Below are 27,993 nucleotides of genomic sequence, written 5' to 3' on the forward strand. Positions count from 1 at the left end.
CTACTAAAGTTGTTTGAGATGTGGTTAATTCTGAAACTAACATTATAAATTTAAACAGGACCAATTAAGGGCAGTGGTGAGACAGATTTGAAAATTACATTGAAACACAAAAGTGAGAAGTAACAGTGAATATTTCAGTACTTTGTATAATTATGAAGAAATAAAAAATTCATTTGAAAAATGAAACTGGCCAACTATAACAATTAAGAATTTATGAGATTAAACAAGAATCTTACAATATTGCCTTTCAATTTTAGATTAGATTATTTTAGATTAGATTACTTATTGGGCAGAAGGGCCTGTTTCCACACTAAGTCCACGCCAACCCTCCGAAGAGCAACCCACCCAGACCCATTCCACTACATTTACCCTTTCACCTAACACTACGGGCAATTTAGCATGGCCAATTCACCTAACCTGCACATCTTTGGACTGTGGAAGAAAACCGGAGCACCTGGAGGAAACCCACGCAGACACAGGGAGAACGTGCAAACTCTACACAGACAGTTGCCCGAGGTGGAAATTGAACCCAGGTCTCTGGCGCTGTGAGGCAGCAATGCTAACCACTGTGCCACCATGCCGCCCCAATTAAATTTTAAGATTGGAAAGATTTTAAAAACGAGCAAAGGACAGCAGGAAATTGATCAAGTGTGAATGTAAATTTGCTCACTGAGCTGGAAGTTCGTTTTCAGACGTTTCATCTTCATACTAGGTAACATTATCAGTGAGCCTCTAATGAAGCATTGGTGTTATGTCTCACTTTCTATTTATGTGTTTAGGTTTCCTTGGGTTGGTGATGTCACTTTGGCTCTTTTTCTTAGAGGTTGGTAGATGGGGTCCAAATCGATGTGTTTTTAATGATGGAGTTCTGGTTGGAATGCCGTGCTTCTAGGAATTCTCGTGTGTGTCAATGTTTGGCTTGCCCTAGAATGGAAGTGTTGTCCCAATCAAAGTGGTGTCCTTCCTCATCTATATGTAAGGATGCTAATGATAGTGGGTCATGAGTTTTGGCTAGTTGATGTTCATGTATCCTGGTGGCTAGTTTTCTACCTGTTTGTCCAATGTAGTTTTTGTTACAGTTCTTGCAAGGTACTTTGTAAATGACATTCATTTTGCTTGTCTGTATAGTCTTTTAAGTTAATTAGCTGCTGTTTTATTGTGTTGGTGGGTTTGTGGGCTATCATAATGTCAAGAAGTCTGAGTAGTTTGGCAGTCATGTCCGCAATGTTTTTGATGTAGAGGAGAGTGGCTTGGGTTTCTGGGCGCATCTTGTCTGCTTGTTTGGATTTGTTGCTGAGAACTCGGCAATCTGTGTATATTCAGTATCCGTTCTTTTTAAATATGTTGTATCGGTGATTTTCCTCTGCAGTTCATAGTTCCTCTGTGCTGCAGTGTGTAGTGGCTTATCGAAATGATGATCTAATGCAGTTTCATTTGTGAATGTTGGGATGGTTGCTTCTGTAGGTCAGTATTTGGTCCATATTTGCTATTTTCCTGTAGATGCTGGTTTGAAGTTCCTCATTGGCTGTTTGCTCTACTGTAACATTGAGGTATGGCAGTTTATTATTGTTTTTCTTCCTCTTTGTGAATTTTATGCCAGTAAGTATGTGATTGATGGTCATGAAGATTTCCTGTAATTTGTTTTGTTTTCTGATGACAAAGGTATCATCCATGTAGCAGACCCAAAGTTTGGTTGGATGGTTGGCAGAGCTGTTTGTCCCAGTCTCTGCATTACTGCCTCTGCTAAGAGATCGGTGATCCCATGGGTGTTCCATTGGGTTGTTTGTAGTCTTGTTATTGAAAGTGAAGTAGGTGATAAGGTGTAGGTCCACTAGCTTGACGATGTTGACCTTGCTGATGAAGTTGATGGTGTTTGTGCATGTGTCTTTGGTTCTTCTAATAGTGTTGTCAGTGTGTCTTTGGCCAGCTTGATGTTGATGGATGTGAACAGGGCTGTTATGTCAAAGGAGACCATTATTTCATCCTCTTTTATCTTGGTGTCTTTGGTGTTCAGGAATTCTTGGGGGAGTGAATAGAATGGTGTGAGTCTTCTACTAATTGTTTTAGTCTTTGGTGGAGTTCCTTGGCTAATCTGTACATTGGTGTTCCAGGTAGTGAGACTATAGGTCTGAGGGGGCTCCTAGTTTATGAATTTTGGTTAATCCATAGAGGCATGTTGGATCCATCTGGTTTCATTTTTGGGAAGTTATCTTCTTTAATTCTCCAGTGTCTACAGGAAAACAACACATTCAGACCAAATACTGAACTTTAGAAGCAATCATCCCAACACCCGTAAACGAAGCTGCATTAGAACATTATTTCAACGAGCCATCGCACACTGCAGCACAGAGGAACTACGAAGAACAGAGGAAAATCACCTATAAAACATTCAAAAAGAATGCCTACCGAATGAACACAGTCCACTGATTTCTCAGCAAGAAACTCAAACAAGCAGACAAAATGCACCCAGAAAACTAGCCACTTTCCCCTATGTCAAAGACACCATGGAAATGACTGCCAGACTACATAGACCTCTTGCCATGGTAGCCCACAAACCCACTAATGCACTAAAACGTCAGCTAATGAACTTGAAAGACCCTATACAGATAGCAAGCAAAACTAATGTCATTTACAAAATACCTTGCAAGAACTATAACAAACACTACGTTGGACAAACAGGCAGAAAACTGACCACCAGGATATTTGAACATCAACTAGCTGCCAAAGGATATGAGCCACTATCACTAGTATCCTTACATACAAATGAAGAAGGACACCACTTTGACTGGGACAACACATCCATGCTAGGACAAGCCACCAGAGACACGCATGAGAATTACTAGAAGCATGGCATTCCGAACAGAACTCCATCATAAAAACACATTGATCTACCACCCTCTGATAAAAAGAGCCAGAAATGACATCACTCACCCAAGGAAACCTAAACATATAATCAGAATGTGAGACATAACACCAGTGCTTCATCAGAGGCTGATGATGTTACCTGGTATGCTGACGAAAGGTCTGAAAACAAACTTCCAGCTCAGCGAGCAAACTTATGTCCAGAACCTCAACCTGAGCTACAGATCTTCTCAAAATTGATCAAACTTATAAAATAAAATATCCAAATAAATTTGCAAAATATATTAAACTCGATAAGAGCAAAGAAAGAAGAAATCAACAATAGTAAATATTAGTTGCTTAAACAACGTGTAATACTGGTAAATCAGAAAGTAGCTGAGATGCCTCACAAACATTTTGTATCTATATTAACAGATGAAATAATAAACATACCAGATATTTGGGAAACAGAATGTCTAATAAGAGTGAGGAATTTAATACTGTGGATGAAAACGTGTTAGAGAACAAAAATGTGTCAAAAGCTGACAAATCCCCTGGATCCTATTATCTATATCCAACTGTTTGAAAAGAAGTAGCTGTAGTTACAATGAGTGCATTACTTTTAGAGTACCAAACTACCTTAATTCTGAAATGGTCCTTGTGGATTGGAATGTTGCAAATGTAACCCCACTGTTCAAGAACAATGAGAGAGAAAACAGGTCGGTACGGTGGCACAGTGGTTAGCACTGCTGCCTCACAGCGCCTGAAGACCCGGGTTCAATTCCCGACTCAGGCGACTGACTGTGTGGAGTTTGCACGTTCTCCCCGTGTCTGCGTGGGTTTCCTCCGGGTGCTCCGGTTTCCTCCCACAGTCCAAAAGATGTGCGGGTCAGGTGAATTGGCCATGCTAAATTGCCCGTAGTGTTAGGTAAGGGGTAATGTAGGGGTATGGGTGGGTTTCGCTTCGGCGGGTCGGTGTGGACTTGTTGGGCCGAAGGGCCTGTTTCCACACTGTAAGTCTAATCTAAACCATGTTCAGGTCAGTTATAGTTGGAAAATAATAATATATTATTAAAGACATTCTAACAGGTCACTTAGGAAAATCAGTACACCCAGGCAGAAGCAGAAAGATATTTGCAAGGGAAATCATGTTTGATAAATCCAGTAGAACATTTCAAGAGTATAACTTGCAAGTCATTGACCAAAAACAAAACTACAAATTAATATACCATTTTAAGGGATGGCAGAATCACTAGTTGAGTGCCACATAGGCGTAATGATCAGAAACAATGATGATTTGACCTAGTTATCTTTTTCGCAATGTTTTCACAGATCCTTCTTCAAATTTTGTAGACAGATTAAAATGCTTTGTAAACAAAGACCAGGTACAGATAATAAATGCTTTATGTTACACACACTGTGTAAATGTAAACCATAGGACACACAAGCAGAAGCCCATTTGGTCTTCTCTGCCATTCACAGAGATTATGGCTGATCAGATAAGTCTTAACTCTACTGCATTTTTCCTCCATAACCTTTGATTCCCCTGCTAATTAAAAATCTGTCCATCTCAGTTGTACCGAACTGAATTTAATGATGGTCAAGGCTGCAGACCGAGAGGTGGATTAGGCAATTTAATTGGGCAAGAGGTGAAATGTCAAGTTATTGATTTTGGGTAAATGTCACCGAATTAAGTCGATAAAGATTTGGAGGTGATTTGAGTTTCTCAACAGCAAATGTCAGAAATCTAACAGTAATGACATAAATGTTTACTAAGATGAAGCGAGATCTTTGTGATTAAACTGGAGGCAATTGGGCAACAGCAGGAGAAAAATCTGGGAGAAGTTGGCTTTGGGCAATATCTATCTACAGCTCGAAGGTCAGCAAGAGGCATGGTAACTATGCATCAAGGGGCCAGGCTGCTTAGAATGCTGGCAATAAGGGCGAGTGAAATGACCAGCAATAATGACCATATGTCCTCCTGAGTGTTGTATGGGAAGCAACCATCTGAATATGCTTGAACAATGTTAAGATAATGTCAAATATTGCTCAGGCTCTCAACAAGGACATTAACTAATTGTGCCTGCACATGCTTGAAAGCTATGTTTGATACAGATGGGATTCAATCCAACACCAGTGCATTCAAAGTCACCAAGAGATTTAGATTTCTCTACCGAAGGATTAGATCATTCTGAAGTTCCACAGGAATATCTGTGGTGTCTCATAAGCAGCCATTTGAGTATGCATCAATGAGTTTGCCAGTGCTCTGTTCAAAAAGGTCAATGACTTTGTTATATTCACCACTGATCATGAGAGCTAGACAGCGAGCTAGACTGTAGGCTTTGGTGCCATCACAAGTGTAAAAGTTATAGGCTTGTTAAAGCCTACAATGATGGAGACTGATAATTTTTAAAAAGATATTTTAACTATTTATGGTCAGATAAAATATTGAAAAATGTACTCTGCAATATGGTGGCAATTCTGTACAAAGGCAGAGTTGTCCGCAGCAGAACAACCAAGGCATACTGGTGTTTTTTGCCATCCCTGGCCAACTTATGTGGTGGAATTATTAGTTTAAAATATTACAGAACACATATTTGTTAATATTTGGGAGTGGGAAGGATGCCAAAGGGAAAAGGGGTGAGCAAACAGTAGCAGGGAGGACACTCCCCTGCAGCACCTACTACATCAGAGACTGCAGCAGCAGCAGCCTCTCCTGAATCCCCTGGGGACCCGACAGACTCTCAGGAATTGGCTGTGGCGATGGAGAGTCTTACCTTGAAAATTGGGGCTAAGATTGAGGAGATCCATGGGGAGATTCATGTCCAGGTCTAACCAATCACATCCATGCTGCAGAAGCATGGGCAGAAAATCCAGGGCCTCAGGGAGCAGCTGGAGGAGATGGAGGATCAAAGTAAGGCCTCGGAAGCTGCAATGGAGTCCTCATCCAGTCGGATCCAGGTGCTGGAGCAAGAGGTGCGGGCCTTGTGAGATCAGGTCGACCACCTCGAAAATTGAGGTCGGAGGATAAAACTCTGAATTGTCAGGCTGCCTGAAAGTGAGGAAGGAGAGCAGCCAGTCAGCTTCTTTGAAAGCTGGCTGCCGAAGTTTTTGGTTCTTCACATCGAGTCCAGCAGGCTGCAGATTGAAAGGGCTTATTGGGTTACAGTGCACAGGTCAGGGCTAGTGCCGCGCCCCTGCCCGATCCTAGTACACTTCCACTCATATAAGGAAAAGCAAAATGTAATAGAAGCTTCCAGATCCATGGGAAAAGATCCGCAGGCACTGCTGTACAAGGAGTCAAAAATCATGTTTTTCCACGATTTCTCTGCAGCTGTAATTTGAAAGAGGAAATCCTTCGATGAAGTTAAAAAGAGGCTGAGGAACCTGGGCATCCAGTACTCCATGAGATACCCCACAGTGCTCCATTTCAGTCACGAGGACTCAGTTTATACATTTGACTCAGTGGATAAAGCTAAAAACTTTGTAGACACTTTAAAATAGACAGATTGGCCTGGAGAATACGGTTAAAGGTTTTTTCTCTTTTCTATCTTTCCCCATGTTTTCCCTTCCTTTTTTAAAATCCTTTCTTTCTCCCTAATAACTTCTTTTTTGGAAAGGGGGGGGAAAGCCTTGGATAAAGTTGTTCCTATTTTTTTTTAATAACTTGATTTTCTGATGGGAATTTTGTGGATGTTCTTTGTTGTCTGTCCCCCTTTTTCTCGTTTGTTCTGTTTCTCTTTTAGTCACAAGTAAGGGAGACATGAAGCCAGGGATGGGTGGAGTGCTCATCTTGACTTTGTCTTTTTTCTGTTGATTTAAGGATCATCTCCTTGTCTTTTTTCTTGCCTAAGGCTGGGGCACAGTCTGGGTTTGAAGAAGCTGTGAAGGAGGGGATGGGTAGGGTGAATGATCCCTATGGGCAGGGGGAAGAGTTTTCCATTCAAGGTTTTATCGTTGGTTTTCTTTGTAGGTTTTTTGTAGTAATAGTTGTTTATAGTTATGATAGAGTAGTTTTTGTATATATAGTTCTTAAATTCTATGTGTCTTTATTTACTTGTGTTCGATGCTTTGTAAGCAGGGTTCTCCTTTCCAGGGATTCAAAGGTCTCTGAAAGGGGATATGGCTAAGTGTCTTATTAAATGGTGTGCACCTGGAACATTAAGGGAAGACATTCACCTGTTAAAGGGAAAAAAAGTGCTTTCTAGCCTTAAGAGGGGAAGGGTTGATATTGCTTGGTTGCAGGAAACCCATCTTATTAGATTACTTACAGTGTGGAAACAGGCCCTTCGGCCCAACAAGTCCACACCGACCCGCCGAAGCGCAACACACCCATACCCCTACACTTACCCCTTACCGAACACTACGGGCAATTTAGCATGGCCAATTCACCTGACCTGCACATCTTTGGACTGTGGGAGGAAACCGGAGCACCCGGAGGAAACCCACGCAGACACGGGGAGAACGTGCAAACTCCACACAGTCGCCTGAGTCGGGAATTGAACCCGGGTCTCTGGTGCTGTGAGGCACCAGATGATGGGGAACACCTGACATTACAACAGGGGGGTTACGAACGGGTATTCTTTTCATCCTTTACTACTAAAAGTAGGGGGGTAGTGATACTTATCTAGAAAAATCTTCCATTCACATTATTAGAGCAGGTCAAAGATGAGCAGGGACGGTTTGTGATACTTAAAGCCCTGATGCATATGGGTGGAATATAACACTTTAAATGTCTACTGTCCTCCGGCGCGTCCCCTAAAATGTTTGATTAATGCTTTCTCTAAGTTGAGTGGTTTTGGAACACGGCACATTGTTATGGGGGGGATCCTTTGGATCCGACAGTGAACAGGATGCCTTGTGGGTCCCCAACTATTTCTTCGCAGGCCAAGCAGGTGATTGAGTTATGCAACGAGTTGGGGCTGGTGGATATTTGGAGATGTCTTCACCCTACCGGCAGGGACTTCACCTTTTCTTCAAATCCACATAAATGTCACGTGAGGATTGACCTTTTTTGGCTCCCTTGGCCCTTCTGGATTCAATTATGAGTTGTAAAATTGGGATATAGCTATCTCTGATCATGCAGTAGGATATTTGGAGGTTAAGGCCAAGAGTGAAGGGCTAGGTTTGCGGCACTGTCATTTGGACCCTTTTCTCCTTAAGGATTCCAAATTTGTGGAATACATTTTGGAGGAATTTCAGGAATTCTTGACTATCAACTCAGGCACGGTTAGTAGTCCACCTATGCTATGGAAGACTGCTAAGGCCTTTGCTAGGGGATTAGCTATTTCCTATTCGGCTAGCCGGAAATGACAAGAAGGAACAGCAGCATCTACTTGAGACATGGTTGAAAGCTGCCAAGGCGGCACATTTTGCGCAGCCTTCAGTGACTAAGCTACAGTGGATCACGGCCCTCTGGGCTGCCTTGAATTCAATACTGACATAAAACGCAAAGAAAGACCTTGCTTTGCTAGACAAAGGCTGTTCGAATATGGGGATGGACCAGGAAAGTATTTAGTATACCTGACCAGGAAAAAGCGTGCTCCCCAATCCATTACTGCAATCGGAGACAGTGCCGAGGTCCTTACAAAAGCTGCTAAAAAAGATTAATGAGGCTTTTCAGAGCTTTTACTCTGAATTGTATTGATCTGAAGGTTGCAAGGACAGGAGGGCTAAAATGGAGATCTTTTTTAAGAGCCTGGACCTCCCAGGGGTAACCTTGGAACAAGCATCACTCCTTAATGCCCCCATGACAGTTCAGAAAATACAGACAACTTCATAGTGGGAAAGCACCTTGCCCTGATCATCTCCCAGGTGAGTTTTATAAGGAGTTCATAGGGATTCTGTCAGGGCAGATGTTGGAGATGTACAATCACTCCTACATGCAGGAATGCCTACCACCATCTATGAGAGAAGTTAATGTCTCCTTAATTCTTAAGGAGGGGAAGGTTCCTGAGGATTGTGCCTCTTACAGGCCCATCTCTCTGTTAAATTCAGATTTCAAGATTCTGTCCAAGATCCTGGCGGTGAGACTGGAAAAGGTGTTGCTCCATATTGTTAAAGTGGACCAGACAGGCTTTATAAGGGGCCGTAGGTCCTCTAATAATATTAGAAGGTTGCTGAATATGGTCAGCAACGATCGATTCAGGGGTTGGTGATTTCCTTAGATGCAGAGAAAGCATTTGATCGGGTGGAATGGCCGTATCGTTTTTATGTCTTAGAATAGTTTGGGCTGGGTTGGGTCTTTGCTGGGTGGATGGAGATTTTATATCGCCACCCTCTGGTTGCGGTCATCACCGACGGGGTGAAGTCTGGGAATTTTAGGATTGGTAGGGGTAGTCAGCAAGGTTGCCCCCCCCCTCATTGTTGTTTACATTGGTGATAGAGCCGCTGGCAGAGGCCATTTGTCAAAACGCCCACATAATCGCTTCGAAAGTGGGAATGAGGGCACACAAGATTACATTGTATGCGGATGATGTCCTTCTGTTTTTATCAAACCCGATGACCTTCGTAACCCATTTGATACAGTGTTTCAATTCATTTGGGGCTATTTCAGGGTATAAGATCGGAGGCTATGCCTTTGGGGAACCTTAAGGATATGCCAGAAGTTGAAGCTGGCCCTAAGTTCCCTTTTAAGTGGTCACGGGGAGGGTTCTGATACCTGGGCATTTTTATTACCCCCAAGTTTGATCTGTTTTTTCAGACTAACTTTGCTCACTTGCACGACAATATTAGGCGAGATCTCCAGAGATGGGAGGCTCTTCCAATTTCATGGCTGGGCCAAATATCTCTCATTAAGAAGAATGTTCTTCCTCGTTTGCTTTATCCCATGCATATGCTCCCTATAATGTTTCCCAGGTCAATGCTGTGGAAGCTTATGGGATGGTTTGGTTCCTTTGTCTGACATTGTGGGCAGCCCCTCATCAAACTTACTAAATTGCAGTTGCCTCAAGGAAGGGGAGGAGTTGATTTCCCAGACATCAGGAGGTATCAGTTGAGTTCCCTGCTATCATTTGTCTGTGATGGGTAAGTAACGATCCAAACTCAACATGGCTGGATATTGAGGCCTCGCAGGCAAAGTGCCCTTTTATTAACCTGTTGTTCATGGATTAGATGACCACAGTTATGGACCACTGCTGGAACCCTATTGTCATTAGTACAGTCAAGGCATGGAGGGCAATGCGTCAGAGTGAGAGTTGCTTATCCAAGACTCCACCACTTACGGCCATAGTTGGCATGCTAGGGTTCCGACCAAGGATGATGGATTCAGGATTCAAACTATGGGCAGCGAGAGGAATTTCTAATTAGGGAGACTTGTTGGAGGGGGAATTTATGATGTGTTTTGAGCAACTGAGCCGTAAATACAGGTTGCCCAGCAGAGATGTTTTCCGTTTTTTTTCAGGTTAGGGATTTCATCCAGAAGAAGACTATGCTTCTCACTAAGCACTATAAGCCCGATACAGTGAGGTTGTTGCTACGTTCCACAAACACTCTTTCATTTAGTGCCCTCTATCACCTGCTGGGTGGCAGGGCCTGGCTGGATATTGACTGGTTATGTGAGGTCTGGGAGCAAGAGCTAGGAGTGGAGATCTCTTCTGAAACATGGGAGAATGCTCCAAAGATCTTAATCTGTAATAGGACATGCGGTATGCAGTTAAAATATCTGCACAGGGCTCATCTGGCACCAGACCATCTGGTGAAGTTTAAAAAAGGGGCATCTTCAGTGTGCCCCAAATGTAAAATAAGTGTAGGTACTCTTACCCATTGCTTCTGAACATGCCACAGGCTCCGTGTTTATTGGAGGGCTGTGGCGGGAGAGATAGGGAGGGTATTGAGGACTGAAGCCAAAGTAGACCCGATACCTTTATTCTTGGGTCTACCGAATTTACCATCGGGCATGCAAAGAAACTATTTAATATTCTTGCATACTGTGCACAGAAGAATATTCTGATGAACTTGGGTCTGAGAAACCGGCAGGCTTGCTGGGATGGCTGAAATTAATTATGGAGCACATTCCCTTAGATTTTTTTTACAGACATGGTGCACCACACAACAGACCATTTTTATAAGACATGGCAGTCCTACTTGAGTTATTTGGATATAGATTTGTCAATTATCTTATCTAGGATGTTTGTTTAACCAGGATTGTTAGGTGTGTTAGCCCTGGGCCCTGGAGAGGGTCTCCTGAGTTAATACGGGTATATGCACAACGCTCCCGTTCCTTTGTTTAGGAACTTTGCGCCGAACATAGCTGTTCTGTATTTTTTTTTGTTTTTGTTTTGCTTTTTTTTAATCTATTAGTTATTTACTTATTTATTGGTGTTGCTTTGCAGTGTTAGGGTTTGTTTTGTATTATAGGGTAGGTTAGTAGTTAGTAGACAGTAGTTATATTATAATTTGTTTTTTTTTCTTTTTATTGTACTGATTGTATTTTTCATTAATTTTATATGTATGTAAAGTTAAAAAATTGCTAATAAATATATTTACAAAAAAACTTGAAAAATTCTTCAGTATGTAATTTTTTCATTAAGAATTACCTCAACTAAGTTTTGCTTAAAAGGAAACTTGTACTCTAAGCTAAAGAAAGGAGAAATCTTTAACTGTCTTAATCTGACCGGGAACCCCAGAGCAAATGAGCTCTCTGCAGCATTATAATTTGACATAGATTGCTGGTGCTCCCTTTATTCCAATGGATTCAGGTCTCTGTTTTCCCAAGTGGTAAAGTTGAATGATTGTTGAAAGGTGCTTCCCTTAGTTTTTAGAAATTGCCAAACTGACAACCATCTTTAATCCCTGCTCTAGGGATTTTTCAATCTGGCTTTACCAGCACTAAGCTTCTAGAACTTTCACAAAGCCTTGGGATATGTTTCAATCCGAGACTTTCATTCTGCTTGTTAGATCACACAAAGAAGTTAATTATCTACATTGAATATGCCTTCTTGAAGGGAACTAGTGATGGGCAAAAAATGCTGGCCCTGTCAGCGATGCCCATTTCACATGAATGAATCTTTAAAAGTCTGCCTTCTGTTCTTTTAATAGACACCTCTCTTTTCTGTTCAAAACCTCAGAGACTGAAAGTTTATTCGCAGTCAGTCAAGTTGCACTTGTCTTTGTTTCCAGGTATGAATTGTGGCACATGCATTTCAATACCTTCTCCTGGGATATCCTTACTTCAATGGTTACCAAGTTACCCAGGCTTTTTGGGTATAATCCTCTTGCCATGAATTGGAGGAACTACCCCAAAACAGAATTAACTTATTAGAGGTTGCATTCATGATAGTCCATGTGGCAAATAGAACTTCATAAATGTACATTTCATCTGGACAATTGCAACTATATCTTCCCAGCTATGTGCTTAGTTCCCAGGGATTTATGATTCTTGCACTCTTCATTATTCACCAGTGCCACATCTGTTTGAGTCTATGTGACTGCAGGGGTAGTTCCTAGATATCGGGGTCTGTATCCAATAATAACTGTCCAGTGATGCCTGTGCAGTACCTGTAAATTCCAGAAAAAGAGAGGTGCCGTGCTTCCCGTGGCTATACAAGGGTAATAGCAAACAAAAAAAAATTCTGTTGCCCACTCTCCTCAGGAGTACTGTAGTATGCACCTTAGAAGTTATTCAGGATAAACATGGTTGACTAAGCACTACGCTATCTCGCAGCAGAAGAATGGGGAGCTCTGAACTAAGCAATTGGAAGAAATATTCATCCTTTTGACAAGGTGGAGGGAAGGAATTTGAATGGCCACAAGGGCAGAATGTTCTGATTCCATTAGGATGCTAGTGCAATAGAAAGACACACAAGAGGAGCCTTTGCTCTCGTTCTTACTCATTTTCAGCCTGAGTGAATTCCCCATAATTCTTAAATCACTACCGCAAACATGTTATTGCTGTAGATCTCTGTCCAATATCACTAGCTTCCTTCAGCACAACTTGCAATCCCAGGACATCTAACATCTCAATGGAAAAGAATTCTAGGCAGTTAGGAATCCCATCAATGTCTACAGGGCCTCTCAAAAGCAATAAACCCTCCTGACTTCGAAATATTTTGCCAATGCCTGTTTTCTACAGACTGCAGATTCTGGAGTAATCGTCAGCAGCTGTCTTGCCTCACTGAGATAATACGCTGGGAAGCAAGCTCTGCTGTTCTGGAATCACCACAGAAGTTAAAGATTTGATAGAAATATGCAAAATTCTCCAATTTACCTCTCTTTTAGAGCAATGTTGGCAGAAAGCACAGTCCAAGTTTCAGTATTTCCCAAGAATTACGGTTTATTCCAAGTAATTACATTCTAGTTAGAGATAAACAATTATAAACTGGCACACAATTACACTAGTTTAAACACTAATCACCTTATAAACTCCCCCTTACGCAGGGAAAAATCGAGCAAAGCCGCTGCTCAGGATCTGTTGAGGTGATTCAAGAGCTGATCAGAATGTTGCTTCAGTATTCCTTCTCTGGATATTTCCACTGGTTTGCAGGAGGCATAGGAATGATTCATGCATAAAAGATCTCTGACTTATTAGTTAGAAGTCACAGCTTACACCAACAGAAAAATGGAAACTTGGAAACTATTAGTGGTGACTTGTAAACTTTTCATTGTGCCCATTTGAGTATATGTAAAACTAATTCCATCACATGATCTGCTATTACATACAGCCCATAGTTAGCCACTAATCATCCCCCTTATTAGCTATTCATTCTCCTAAATTGATTGTCTTATCTCCACCTAATATTTATTCCTTCCACCCCACCCCTGTACCTTCTCTTCTACATAAAAGATGATTTCTCATAGCTACCATCAGTTTTGAGGAAGAGTCACTGGACCTGAAATGTTAACTTTGATTTCTCACCACAGATGCTTCCAGACTTGGTGAACTTTCCAAGCAATTTCGGTTTTTGTTTCTGATGTCAAGTATCTGCAGTTCTTTTGGTTTTTACCTTTTATTCGCGCTCTGGTCACTAGTCTACAGACCAATCATTTACTTACTGTTAGCTGAATCTCAATTTGACCACAATTGTGCAGCTCCAGTTTCTGCAAACTACACTGCAAATATTGCTGGAACCAGCAACTGTAAAATAGCATTTTTTCATGAGTATCAAGTTAATTGATTTCAAAACATGTAGTAATCCTTGGTTTTAAAACAATATATTTTTCATTTCAGTCCTCCAACAAAAATACGAGAAAAAAGAAAGAGTCTTTACACAGCATTGCATGTGTACCTCATCAGTTGCTACCCTGCCTTTTTGTTTCATTTATGGGATATGAGCATCACCACCAGCTTGGCCAACATTAATTACTCATCCCTAATTTCCCTTGAAGATGTTCGCAAGTCACCTTACTGAACTGCTGAAGTCTAAGTGCTATAGGTCCCTCCATGGTGGTGTTAGCAAGTGAACTTCAGTATTTTGAGCCGTCGAGAATGATGGAATAGTGATATAACTCAGTGTCAAAGTGATGTGTGATTTTGAGAGGATCCTGGGTGCTACTGCATACATTGGTTGCTCTTTTTAGGCCTTAGACTTTGAGAGTTGATATAGTGTGTCTAGTAGATGGTACTTTGCTGCTACTGAGCTTTAGTGAAGGGAGTGGATGTTGAAAGTCTTTGATGGGGTCTCATCCAAATGGGCTTTGACCTGTTTGATTTTGAGCTTTGTTGTAGCTGCACCTATTCAGGCAAGTGGAGAGGATTCCATCTTGGGGAGATAATGGTGTCCCAGAATTATTGCTATAGTAGTAATCCAGATTCCCATGTAATATTCTTGGGACCTGAGCTTAATTGGGGTTCACAAAACTATTCTTAATTTGTCAGCAAAACAAAACACATCTGATTCACTATTGTCTTTTTTAGGGAAGAAAAAGTGCTGTCTTGATCTGGTCTGACTTATAGGTGACTATAGATCCATCGCCTTGTAGTTGGTCTTAACTTCCCTTTGAAGTGGCCTAGCAAGCCACTTGATTCAAACAACTGTTAGAAAGTCTCAAAAAAGGAATGAAACCAGATGGTCAACCTAGTATTGACCGAGTCATCAGGAATGAAAGCAATGTTTCTTGAAGTCCTCCTTATTAACGTAGAGGGGCTAATGCCAAAGTTGGAAGAGTTGTCTCAGATTAGAAGAGCAAAGACATTGTCACACCCACAGTTCATATCTTATTTCATATCATATTAGACACCTTGATCGCAATCTTTGGGTATGCCCTGTCCCACCGGCTCAGTGGTATACAGTAGATTAGTTTAGATTAGATTAGATTCCCTAAGTGTGGAAACAGGCCCTTCAGCCCACCAAGTCCACACTGACCCTCTGAAGAGCAACATACTCAGACCCATTCCCTCGACTAATGCACCTAACACTACGGGCAATTTAGCATAGCCAATTCACCTGTCCTGCGCATCTTTGGACTGTGGGAGGAAACAGAGCACCCAAAGGAAACCCACGCAGAAGCTGGGAGAATGTGCAAACTCCACCCAGACAGTTGCCCGAGGCGGGATTTGAACCCAGGTCCCTGGCACTGTGAGACAGCAGTGCTAACCACTGAGCCACCGTGCAAAGAGTTGCCCAAGTAGTCCTCAGTATTGCAATGGGTCCCCTAAATGTCTTATCATCAGGTTATACATGGAGAAGGAGATGTCTGGCAGATTAGAACATAGAAAAATACAGCGCAGTACAGGCCCTTTGGCCCTCGATGTTGCGCCGATCCAAGCCCACCTAACCTACACTAGCCCACTATCCTCCATATGTCTATCCAATGCCTGTTTAAATGCCCATAAAGAGGGAGAGTCCACCACGGCTACTGACAGGGCATTCCATGAACTCACGGCTCGCTGAGTAAAGAATCTACCCCTAACATCTGTCCTATACCTACCATCCCTTAATTTAAATCTATGCCCCCTCGTCATAGTTGACTCCATACGTGGAAAAAGGTTCTCATGGTCAACTCTATCTAAACCCCTAATCATCTTGTACACCTCTATCAAGTCACCCCTAAACCTTCTTTTCTCCAACGAAAACAGCCCCAAGTGCCTCAGCCTTTCCTCATACGATCTTCCTACCATACCAAGCAACATCCTGGTAAACCTCCTCTGCAACTGTTCCAGTGCCTCCACATCCTTCCTATAGTATGGCGACCAAAGCTGCACACAATACTCCAGATGCAGACGCACCAGAGTCTTATACAACTGCAACATGACCTCAGGACTCCGGAACTCAATTCCTCTACCAATAAAAGCCAGTACGCCATATGCCTTCTTCACAGCACTATTTACCTGGGTGGCAACTTTCAGAGATCTGTGTACGTGGACACCAAGATCCCTCTGCTCATCCACACTACCAAGTATCCGACCATTCTTACCAAAGTGAATCACCTCACACTTACCTACATTGAACTCCATTTGCCACCTTTCTGCCCAGCTCTGCAGCTTATCTATATCCCGCTGTAACCTGCCACATCCTTCCTCACTGTCAACAACTCCTCCGACTTTCGTATCATTCGTAAACTTGATCACCCAACCTTCTAGCCCCTCCTCAAGGCCATTTATAAAAATGATAAACAGCAATGGTCCCAAAACAGATCCTTGCGGAATACCGCTAGTAACTGCACTCCAAAATGAACCTTTACCATCAACTACTACCTTCTGTCTTCTTCCAGCCAGCCAATTCCTAATCCAAACCTCCAACTCACCCTCAATGCCATACCTCCGTATTTTTTGCAGTAGTCTACCATGGGGAACCTTATCAAATGCCTTACTAAAATCCATATACACCACATCTACCGCTTTACCCTCGTTCACCTCCTTAGTCATCTTCTCAAAGAATTCAATGAGGTTTGTGAGGCACAACCTGCCCTTCACAAAACCATGCTGACTATCCTTGAACACTTTATTCCTATCCAGATATTCATAAATCCTATCCCTTACAATTCTCTCTAAGACTTTGCCCACAACAGAAGTGAGACTCACCGGCCTATAGTTACTAGGATTATCCCTACTCCCCTTCTTGAACAAGGGAACCACATTTGCTATCCTCCAGTCTTCTGGGACTATTCTTGTAGACAACGAGGACATAAAAATCAAGGCCAATGGCTCTGCAATCTCCTCCCTTGCTTCCCAGAGAATCCTAGGATAAATGTCATCAGGCCCAGGGGACTTATCTATTTTCATCCTTTCCAGAATTTCCAACACCTCTTCCCTACATACCTCAAAGCCATCCATTCTAATTAATTGTGACTCAATATTCACATCGGCAACAATGTCCTGTTCCTGAGTGAATACTGACAAAAAGTATTCATTCAGTGTCTCCCCAATCTCTTCAGCCTCCACACACAACTTCCCACTACTATCCTTGGCTGGACCTATTCCTACCCTCGTCATTCTTTTATTCCTGACATACCTTTGCCTTTGGATTTTCCGTAATCCTACCAACCAAGGACTTTTTATGTCCCCTCCTTGCTGCTCTTAGCTCTCTCTTTAGATCCTTCCTGGCTACCTTATAACTCTCAATCGCCCCAATTGAACCTTCACGCCTCATCTTTACATAGGCCACCCTCTTCCCTTTAACAAGGGATTCCAATTCCTTATTAAACCATGGCTCCCTCACACGACCCTTTCCTCCCTGCCTGACAGGTACATACTTATCAAGGACACTCAATAGTTGCTTCTTGAACAAGCTCCAAATATCGATTGTACCCTTCCCTTGAAGCCTACTTTTCCAAGCCACGCAACCTAAGTCATGCCTCACCGCATCATAATTTCCCTGCCCCCAGCTATAACTCTTGCCCTGCAGTGCACACTTAAACCTTTCCATCGCTAAAGTCACCGAATTGTGGTCACTGTCCCCAAAGTGCTCACGTACCTCCAATTCTAACACCTGGCCTGGTTCGTTACCCAGAACCAAATCCAGTATGGCCTCACCTCTTGTTGGCCTGTCTACATATTGTGTCAGGAAACTCTCCTGCACACATTGGACAAACACCGACCCATCTAACGTACTCTAGCTCTAGCTTTCCCAGTCAATATCTGGAAAGTTAAAGTCCCCCATAACAACCACCCTATTACTTTCACTCTTCTCCTGAATCATCCTTGCAATCCTTTCTTCTACGTCTCTAGAACTATTAGGTGGCTGTAGAAAACTCCTAAACGGGTAACCTCACCTTTCCTATTTCTAAGCTCAGCCCAAACTACCTCAGATGGCGAGTCTTCATCTATTGTCCTTTCCACTGCTGTAATACTATCTTTGACAAGCAATGCCACACCTCCCCCTCTTTTACCCCCACCTCGGACCCTACTAAAACATTTAAACCCTGGAACCTGCAACAGCCAATCCTGTCCCTGTTCTACCCATGTCTCCGTAATAGCCATAACATCGAAATCCCAGGACCCAACCCACGCTGCAAGATCACCTACCTTATTTCGTATACTTGCGCATTGAAGTATACACACTTCAAACCACTTTCCTGTTTACAGGCACCCTCCTTAGATTGATGCCATGTTCCTAACCTCCCTACACTCCAGGTCCTGCACCTTAAAGCTGCAGTCTAGGTTCCCATGCCCCTGCAGAGTTAGTTTACCCCCCCCCCCCCACCCAAAAGAGCACTAGCAAACCTCCCCCCAAGGATACTGGTGCCCCTCAGGTTCAGGTGTAGACCATCCTATTTATAGAGGTCCCACCTTCCCCAGAAAGAACCCCAGTTATCCAGATACTGGAATCCCTCCCTCCTGCACCATCCCTGTAGCCACGCATTTAACTGCTCTCTCTCTCTCTATTCCTCGACTCTCTATCACGTGGCACGGGTGACAAACCAGAGACAACAACTCTGTTTGTTCTAACTCTGAGCTTCCAACCTAGTTCCCTGAAAGCCTGCCTAACATCCTCTTCCCTCTTCCTACCTATGTCGTTGGTGCCAACGTGGACCACGATCTGGAGCTGCTCCCCCTCCCCCTTAAGGACTCGGAAAACATGATCAGAGACATCACGTACCCTTGCACCTGAGGCAACATACCAAACGTGAGTCTCTCTCGCCCCCACAAAACCGCCTATCTGTGCCCCAAACTATCGAGTCCCCAATAACTATTGCTCTGCTCTTCTCCACCCTTCCCTTCTGAGCAACGGGGACAGGCTCCGTGCCAGAGGCCTGAACCTCATTGCTTACCCCTGGTAAGTCGTCCCCCCCACAAGTATCCAAAACGGTATACTTGTTCTTGAGGGGAACGGCCGCAGGGGGTCCCTGCACTGGCTGCTTCCTCCCAGTCCCCCTCATTGTCACCCATCTGTCTGCAATCTTTGGAGTTACTACTTCCCTAAAGCTCCGATCTATGACCCCCTCTGCCTTCCGAATGTTCCTAAGTTCATCCAGCTCCAATTCCCTAACACGGTCTTGGAGGAGCTGGAGATGGGTCACTTCCTGCAAGTGTAATCAGCAGGGAAGACCATGGCATCCCTCGCCTCAAACATGTTGCAAGAGGAACATTGCACTGACTTCACTGCCATCCCTCTAAAAGTAACCTTTAAAAAAACTAGGTCTAAACAATAGAACAAGCAAAATGCAGCACTTACCTGCTTACCACAACGGGTCTTATTATTAGGTTAGAAGAAGAGGGCATGTGGGAGGCACTACCCCTGTAGTGCCTCGGGTTCCTCTCCTGCGCGCCTTTATAGGGAAAAAAAACTTACCCAGGTAAGCTTGCGCTACACCAGCTTCCGGGTCTGCTCCGCACTTTTTTTTAAAAAAAAAAATTGTCAAACTTAAAGCGTTAAACAAACATCACCGAGCCTTCAACCAGCCACTGCCAAACAGCCCTTACCTGCTCCGCTGAGCACACAATGCCCTCCCCTGCTGAATCAGATTAACATCATTGGGAGGAAGCACCGAAGGTGACATGACAGAGAACGTCTTCTTGGGGGATTTCAATGTCCACCATCATTAGTGACTTTATAGCAGTACTACTGTTCAAACTGGTTGACTGCTAAAGGACACAAATCCAATCTAGCAGCTATGCCAAGGGCGATTGAACCAACAAGAAAAAAAATGGCACTCATCCTCAATCTGTCTGATGCAAATGAAATTATTGGTAAGAATGACTGCTGCACGATCTTTGTGGAGAAAAAAATTTGGCCTTCACAATATCATGATATCTTTTATCACCGTGCTAAATGGATAGATGTCAACCAGATCTAGCAACTCAAGACTGGTGTCCACAGGCTTGGTGAGTCAGCAGCAGAATTATCCTCCAACACAAACTGCAACATTGTGGCATGGTATATCCTCCACTCTATCCTTACCATTGAGCTATCAACCAGGGTATCAACTCTGGTTCAATGAAGGGTGCAGGAGAGCAGGCCCAGAGCAGCACCAGGCATACCTAAAAATGAATCAACCTGGCGAAGTGGCAAAAATAGATTTGCCAACCAGCAAGTCAGAGACTAAGTTTTAAAAAATTCCACAATCAACAGACCAAATCTAAGCTCAGCCACTGGAGGAAGAGGCTCTACAAACATACCCAGCCTCAGTGATGGAGGAACCCAACCCATCAATGCAAATGATAAGGCTGAAGGATGTTCAACCAAAGTGCTGAGTGGATAATTCACCTTAATCTTCTCCAAAGATCCCCAGCGTTATGGGGGCCAAGCTTCTGCCTATTTCATTCACTCCAAGTTACCAAAAATGTAGGTACAGGATGCTGCAAAAGCTGTGGACCTTGACGATGGTAATAGTACTGAAGATGTGCTAGCTGCACATCCAGTCAAGCTGTTCCAGTCCAAATCCGACATTGGCATCTTCCCAACAATGTGGAAAGTTGACCAGCTATGTTCTGTACACAAAAAGCAGGACAAATCCAATCCTGTCTGCTATCACCCTATAATGAACTCATGATCATCAGTAAAGTAATGGAAAGTGTCAACAACAGTGCTATCAAGCAGTAACAGCTTAGCAATAATTTGCTCACCGATACCCAGTTTGGGTTCTGCCAGAGCCACTGAGTCTCCTGGCTTTGGTTAAAAGAAGAACAAAACAACTGAGTTCTAGAGTAAGGTGAGAGTAAGTGATGCCCTTGACATCATAATCAAATTTGATCAAGTATGATCTCAAGGATCCCTAGCAAGACTGGAGTCATAGAGATGTATAATGTGGAAACAGACCCTTCGGTCCAACCTGTCCATGCTGACCAGATATCCCAACCCAATCTAGTCCCACCTGCCAGCAGACGGTCCATATTGCACCAAATCCTTCCTATTCATATACCCACCCAAATGCCTTTTAAATGTTGCAATTGTACAAGCCTCTACCACTTCCTCTGGCAGCTGATTCCATACACGCACCACCCTGTGTGTGAAAAATTGCCCTTTAGCTCTCTTTTATATCTTTCCCCCTCACCCTAAACCTACGCCGTCTAGTTCTGCACTCCAGGTTAAAGACTTTGTCTATTTGTCCTATCTACGCCTCTCATGATTTTATAAACCCCTATAAGGTCACCCCCTCAGCCTCCGATACTCTAGGGAAAACAGCCCAGCCTGTTCAGCCTCTCCCTATAGCTCAAATTCTCCAACCTTGGCAACATTCATGTAAATCTTTTCTGAACCCTTTCAAGTTTCACAACATCTTTCCTATAAGAAGGAGACCAGAATTGCATGCAATATTCCAACAGTAGCCTAACCAATGTACTGCAAAGTGCTGCAACATGACCTCCCAACTCCTGTACTCAACATTCTGACCAATAAAGAAACCATACTAAATGCTTTCTTCACTATCCTATCTACCTGAGATACCACTTTCAAGGCGCTATGAACCTGCACTGCAAAGTCTTTGTTCAGCCACACTCCCTAGGACCTTACCATTAAGTGTATAAGTCCTGCTAAGATTTGCTTTCCCAAAATGCAGCATCTTGCGTTTATCTGAATTAAACTCCATCTGCCACTTCTCAGCCCATTGGCCCATCTGATCAACATCCCATTGTAATCTGAGGTAACCTTCTTTGCTGTCCACTACACCTCCAATTTTGGTGTCATCTGCAAACTTACTAACTACACCTCATGCTCACACCCAAATCATTTATGTAAATAACACAGAGTAGTGGACCCAGCACCGATCCTTGTGGCACTCCACTGGTCACAGGCCTCCAGTCTGAAAAACAACCCTCCACCACCACCCTCTGTCTTCTACCTTTGAGTCAGTTCTGTATCCAAATGGCTTGTTCTCCCTGTATTCCATGAAATCTAACTTTGCTAACCAGTTTCCCATGGGAACCCTGTCGAATACCTTACTGAAGTCCATATAGATCACGTCTACCACTCTGCCCTCATCAATCCTCTTTGTTAATTCTTCAAAAATCTCAAATCAAGTTTGAGAGACATGATTGCCCATGCACAAAGCCATGTTGACTATCCCTGATCAGTCCATGCCTTTCCAAATGCATCTAAATCCTGTCCCTCAGGATTCCCTCCAATAACCTGCCCACCACCAACATCAGGCTCACCAGTCTATAGTTCCCTGGCTTGTCTTTATCACCTTTAAGTAGTGGCACCACATTAGCCAACCCCCAGTGATTCTGGTACCTCACCTGTGACTATCGATGATACAAATATCTCAGCAAGAGGTCCAACTATCACTTCCCTAGCTTCCCACAGCGTTCTAGGGTACAACTGATCAGGTCCTGGGGATTTATCCACTTATATGCATTTCAAGACATTCAGCACTTCCTCCTCTGTAATATGGACTTTTTGCAAGGTGTCACCATCTATTTCCCTATAGTCTATATCTTCCATATCCTCTTCTACAGTAAATAATGATGCAAAATACTCATTTAGTATCTCCCCATTTTCTGCAGCTCCACGCAAAGGCCGCCTTGCTGATCTTGGAGGGGCCCTATTTTCTCCCTAGTTACCCTTTTGTCCTTAATGTATTTGTAAAAATCCTTTGGATTCTCCTTAATTCTATTTGCAAAAGCTATCTCATGTCCCCTTTTTGCCCTCCTGATTTCCCTCTTCAGTATACTCCTACTTCCTTTATACTCTAAGGATTCACTCGATCTATCCTGTCTATACCTGACACATGCTTCCTTCGTTTCTTAACCAAACCCTCAATTTCTTTAGTCATCCAGCATTCCTATGCCTACCAGCCTTTCCTTTCACCCTATCAGGAATATACTTTATCTGGACTCTCGTTATCTCATTTCTGAAGGCTTCCCATTTTCCAGCCATCCATTTACCTGCGAACATCTGCCCCCAATCAGCTTTTGAATGTTCTTGTCTAATACCGTCAAAATTGGCCTTTCTCCAATTTAGAACTTCAACTTTTAGATCTGGGATATCCTTTTCCATCACTATTTTAAATCTAATAGAATTATGGTCACTGGCCCTAAAGTGCTCCCCCACTGACATCTCAGTCACCTGCCCTGCCTTATTTCCCATGAGTAGATCAAGTTTTACACCTTCTCTAATAGGTACATCCATATACTGAATGAGAAAATTTTCTTGTACACACTTAACAAATTCCTCTCCATCTAAACCTTGAACATTGTGGCAGTCCCAGTCAATATTTGGAAAGTTAAAATCCCCTGCCATAACCATCCTATTATTCTTACAGACAGTTGAGATCTCCTTACAAATTTGTTTCTCAATTTCCCTCTGACTATTAGGGGGTGTATAATGCAATCCCAGTAAGGTGATCATCCCTATCTTATTTCTCAGTTCCACCCAAATAACCTCCTTTGATGTATTTCTGGGAATATACTCCCTCAGTACAGCTGTAATGCTATCCCTTACCAAAAAACTCCACTCTCCCACCTCTCTTGCCTCCCTTTCTATCCTTCCTGTAGCATTTAGGTTGTGAGTCCTGTCCATCCCTGAGCCATGTTTCTGTAATAGCTATGATATCCCAGTCCCGTGTTCTTAACCATGCTCATCTGCCTTCCGTGTTAAGCGCCTTGCATTGAAATAAATGAAGTTTAATTTATCAGTCCTACCTTGTTCCCTGCCTGCCCTGACTGGTTGACTCACTTCTGTTCTCAACTGTACCAGTCTCAGATTGGTCTCTTTCCTCACTATCTCGCTAGGTCTCACTCCCTCACCTTACTGGTTAAATCCTCCCAAACAGCTCCAGCAAATGTCCCTGCCAGTATATTAGTCCCCTTCCAATAAAGGTGCAATCTGTCCTTCTTGTACAGGTCACTTCTACCCCAAAAGAGATTCCAATGATTCAAAAAATGTGAATCTTTCTCCCATACTCCAGCTCCTCAGCCATGCATTCATATGCTCTATCATCCTATTCCTGCCGTCACTAGCTCATAGCACCGGGAGTAATCCAGATATTACTACTCTCGAAGGCTTCCTTTTTAAATTCCTGCCTAACTCTCTGTAATTTCGCTTCAGAATCTCAACCTTTTCCCTTCCTCTGTCGTTGCATTCAATGTGGACAATGACCTCTTCCTGGCCCCTCTCCCCCTTGAGAATATTCTGCAACCTCTCAGACATCCTTGATCCTGGCACCAGGGAAACAACACGATTCTGCTTTTTCGCTGCTGGCCACAGAAACATCTGTCTGTACCTCAGACTAGAAAGTCCCCTAACGCAATTGATCTCTTGGAACCCGACGTACCCCTCATTGCATTAGAGCCAGTCTCAATACCAGAAACTTGGCTGTTCATGCTACGTTTCCCTGAGAATCCATCACGATCAACATTTTCCAAATCAGCATACTTATTTGAAATGGGGATAGCCATAGAAGACTCCTACGCTAACTGCCTATACCTCTCTTACCTTTCCTGGAGTTAACCCATCTATGTGACTGTATGTGTGACTTTTCCCCCTTCCTATAACTGCCATCCATCAAACTTCCAACAACCACAATCTTTGTGCTAGATATGACTCCAACCACTGGAGAGTTTTCTCTGATTCCTATTGGCTCTCGTGGCCTTGATGTCAAGGTCAGTCACCATCACCTTACCTTTTGAGTTCAGCTCCTTTCTCGGTTTTAGCAACAACTATAATGATGTCAGGAGCTGCTGTGTAGCCTTGATGGAACTTAAATTGAACATTAGTGAACAGTTTCTTTTTGCTAAACAAATGCTGCTTGATGACCCCTTCCATCACATTACTGATTACTGAGAGTAGACCGGGGCAGTAGTTGGCTGTGTTGAACTAGTTCTGCATTTTCTGTACACAGCATAACTTGGTACACATTTTAAACAGATGTCAATGTTGTGACTGTACTGGAACAGCTTGGCAAGGGCTGAAGCACGTTCTGGAGCACAATTCTCCAGTGATATCACTGAAGTATTGGCAGAGTCTATTGTCTTTACAGTATCCATTGAATTTAACCATTTCTTGAAGTGAATTGAATTGTTGGAAGACTAGCAGCTGTGTTGTTGAGTACTTCAAGAGAAGGCCAAGATGGATCACCTATTCGGTACTTTCAGCTGAAGATTGTTGCAAATTCTTCAGCCTTTTGAAGCGATGTGCTGGGCTCCCCCATTGTTAACGATGTGAATATTTGTGGAGCCTTCTTCTCCAGTGAGTAGTTTAATTGTTAACAAGTATAGGTGGTGCTGTAATAGTAATGTCACTGGACTAATAATCCAGGCCAATATTCTACTGTTGAGACCTAGTTGCAGAGAGACCAGATTTAGGAAATGAATATCCAAGGATACTGTGCTTAAGAGGGTAGGCAAGAAGGAAAAAGAGGTGATGTAGCTTTGGATATCAGGGCGTAGAGTCAGTCTGGGTAAAAATAAGAAATAGCCACGGAAAGAATTCACTGGGAGAGGTTATCTCAATGTCCCCAAATAATTGTCTGGCAATGGGGCGCAGTGTAAACCAGAAGATACTGGAGTTTGTAAGAGTTGTCAAGAGTGTGATGCTGGAAAGGCACAGCAGGTCAGGCAGCACCGGAGATGCAGGAGAATTGACGTTTCCAGCATCACACTCTTGATTCTGATTTCCAGCATCTACAGTCCTCACTTTCTCCTTTGTAAGATTGTACTGCAGTAATCATTGGTGAACTTAACATGCATATAGACTGGATTATTCAAATTGCCCAGGAAAGCCTTGAGGGAGAGTTGATCTGAATGTATTAGAAACTATGGAGCAAAATGTTATGGAACCAGTCAGGGAGCAGGATATTCTGAAGTTGGTATTATGTAATGAGATGGGATTAGTTAATGATCTCATAGAGTCATAGAGATGTACAGCATGGAAACAGACCCTTCGGTCCAACTCGTCCATGCCGAACCAGATATCCCAACCCAATCTAGTCCCACCTGCCAGCATATGGCCTATATCCCTCCAAAACCTTCCTTATTCATATACCCATCCAAATGCCTCTTAAATGTTGCAATTGTACCAGCCTCCACATTTCCTCTGGCAGCTCAGTCCATACATGTACCACCCTCCGCGTGAAAAAAGTTGCCCGTTAGGTCTCTTTTATATCTTTCCCCTCTCACCCTAAACCTATGCCCTCTAGTTCTGGACTCCCCCACCCCAGGGAAAAGACTTTGTTTATTTATCCTATCCATGTAAACCTCTATAAGGTTACCCCCTCAGCCTCCGACGCTCCAGGGAAAACAGCCCCAGGCTGTTCAGCCTCTCCCTATAGCTCAAATCCTCCAACCCTAGCAACATCCTTGTAAATCTTTTCTGAATCCTTTCAAGTTTCAAAACATCTTTCCAGTAAAAAGGAGACCGAAATTGCATGCAATATTCCAACAGTGGCCAACCAATGTCCTGTACAGCCGCAACATGACCTCCCAACTCCTGTCCTCAATACTCTGACCAATAAAGGAAAGCATACCAAACGCCTTCTTCACTATCCTATCTACCTGCGACTCCACTTTCAAGGACCTATGAACCTGCACTCCAAGGTCTCTTTGTTCAGCAACACTCCCTGGGTCCTTACCATTAAGTGTATAAGTCCTGCTAAACTTTGCTTTCCCAAAATGCAGCACCTCGTATTTATCTGAATTAAACTCCATCTGCCACTTCTCAGCCCATTGGCCCATCTGGTCAAGATCCTGTTGTAACCTGAGGTAACCCTCTTCGCTGTCCACTACACCTCCAATTTTGGTGTCATCTGCAAACTTACTAACTGTACCTCTATGCTCACATCCACATCATTTATGTAAATGACGAAAAGTAGAGGGCCCAGCACCGATCCTTGTGGCACCCCACTGGTCACAGGTCTCCAGTCTGAAAAACAACCCTCCACCACCACCCTCTGTCTTCTATCTTTGAGCCAGTTCCATATCCAAATGGCTAGTTCTCCCTATATTCCATGAAATCTAACTTTGCTAATCAGTCTCTCATGGGGAACCTTGTCGAATGCCTTACTGAAGTCCATATAGATCACATCTACTGCTCTGCCCTCATCAATCCTCTTTGTTACTTCTTCAAACAACTCAATCAAGTTTGTGAGACATGATTTCCCACGCACAAAGGTATGTTGACTATCCCGAATCAGTCCTTGCCTTCCCAACTTCATGTACATCCTGTCCCTCCAAAAACTTGCCCACCACCGAGGTCAGGCTCACCAATCTGTAGTTCCCTGGCTCGTCCTTATCGCCCTTTTTAAACAGTGGCACCACGTTTGCCAACATCCAGTCTTCCAACACCTCACCTGTGACTATCGATGATACAAATATATCAGCAAGAGGCCCAACAATCACTTGTGTAGCTTCCCACAGAGTTCTCAGCTACACCTGATCAAGTCCTGGGGATTTATCCAGCTTTTCCCGTTTCAAGACACCCAGCACTTTCTCCTCTATAATCTGGACATTTTGTAAGATGTCACCATCTATTTCCCTACAGTTTATATACTCCACATCCTTTTCCACAGTAAATACTGGTGCAAAATACTCATTTAGTATCTCCCCCATTTTCTGTGGCTCCACACAAAGGCCACCTTGCTGATCTTTGAGGGGCCCTATTCTCTCCCTAATTACCCCTAATGTAATTGTGAAAACTCTTTGGATTCTCCTTAATTCATTCTATTTGCCAAAATTATCTCATGTCCCCTTTTTGCCCTTCTGATTTCCCTCTTAAGTATACTCCTACTTCCTTATCAGGAATATACTTTCCCTGGATTCTTGTTATCTCATTTCTGAAGGCTTCCCATTTTCTAGCTGTCTCTTTACCTGTGAACATCTGCCTCTAATCAGCTTTTGAA

This window comes from Hemiscyllium ocellatum, chromosome 10, assembly GCF_020745735.1.
Source record: "Hemiscyllium ocellatum isolate sHemOce1 chromosome 10, sHemOce1.pat.X.cur, whole genome shotgun sequence".
Lineage (NCBI taxonomy): Eukaryota > Metazoa > Chordata > Chondrichthyes > Orectolobiformes > Hemiscylliidae > Hemiscyllium > Hemiscyllium ocellatum.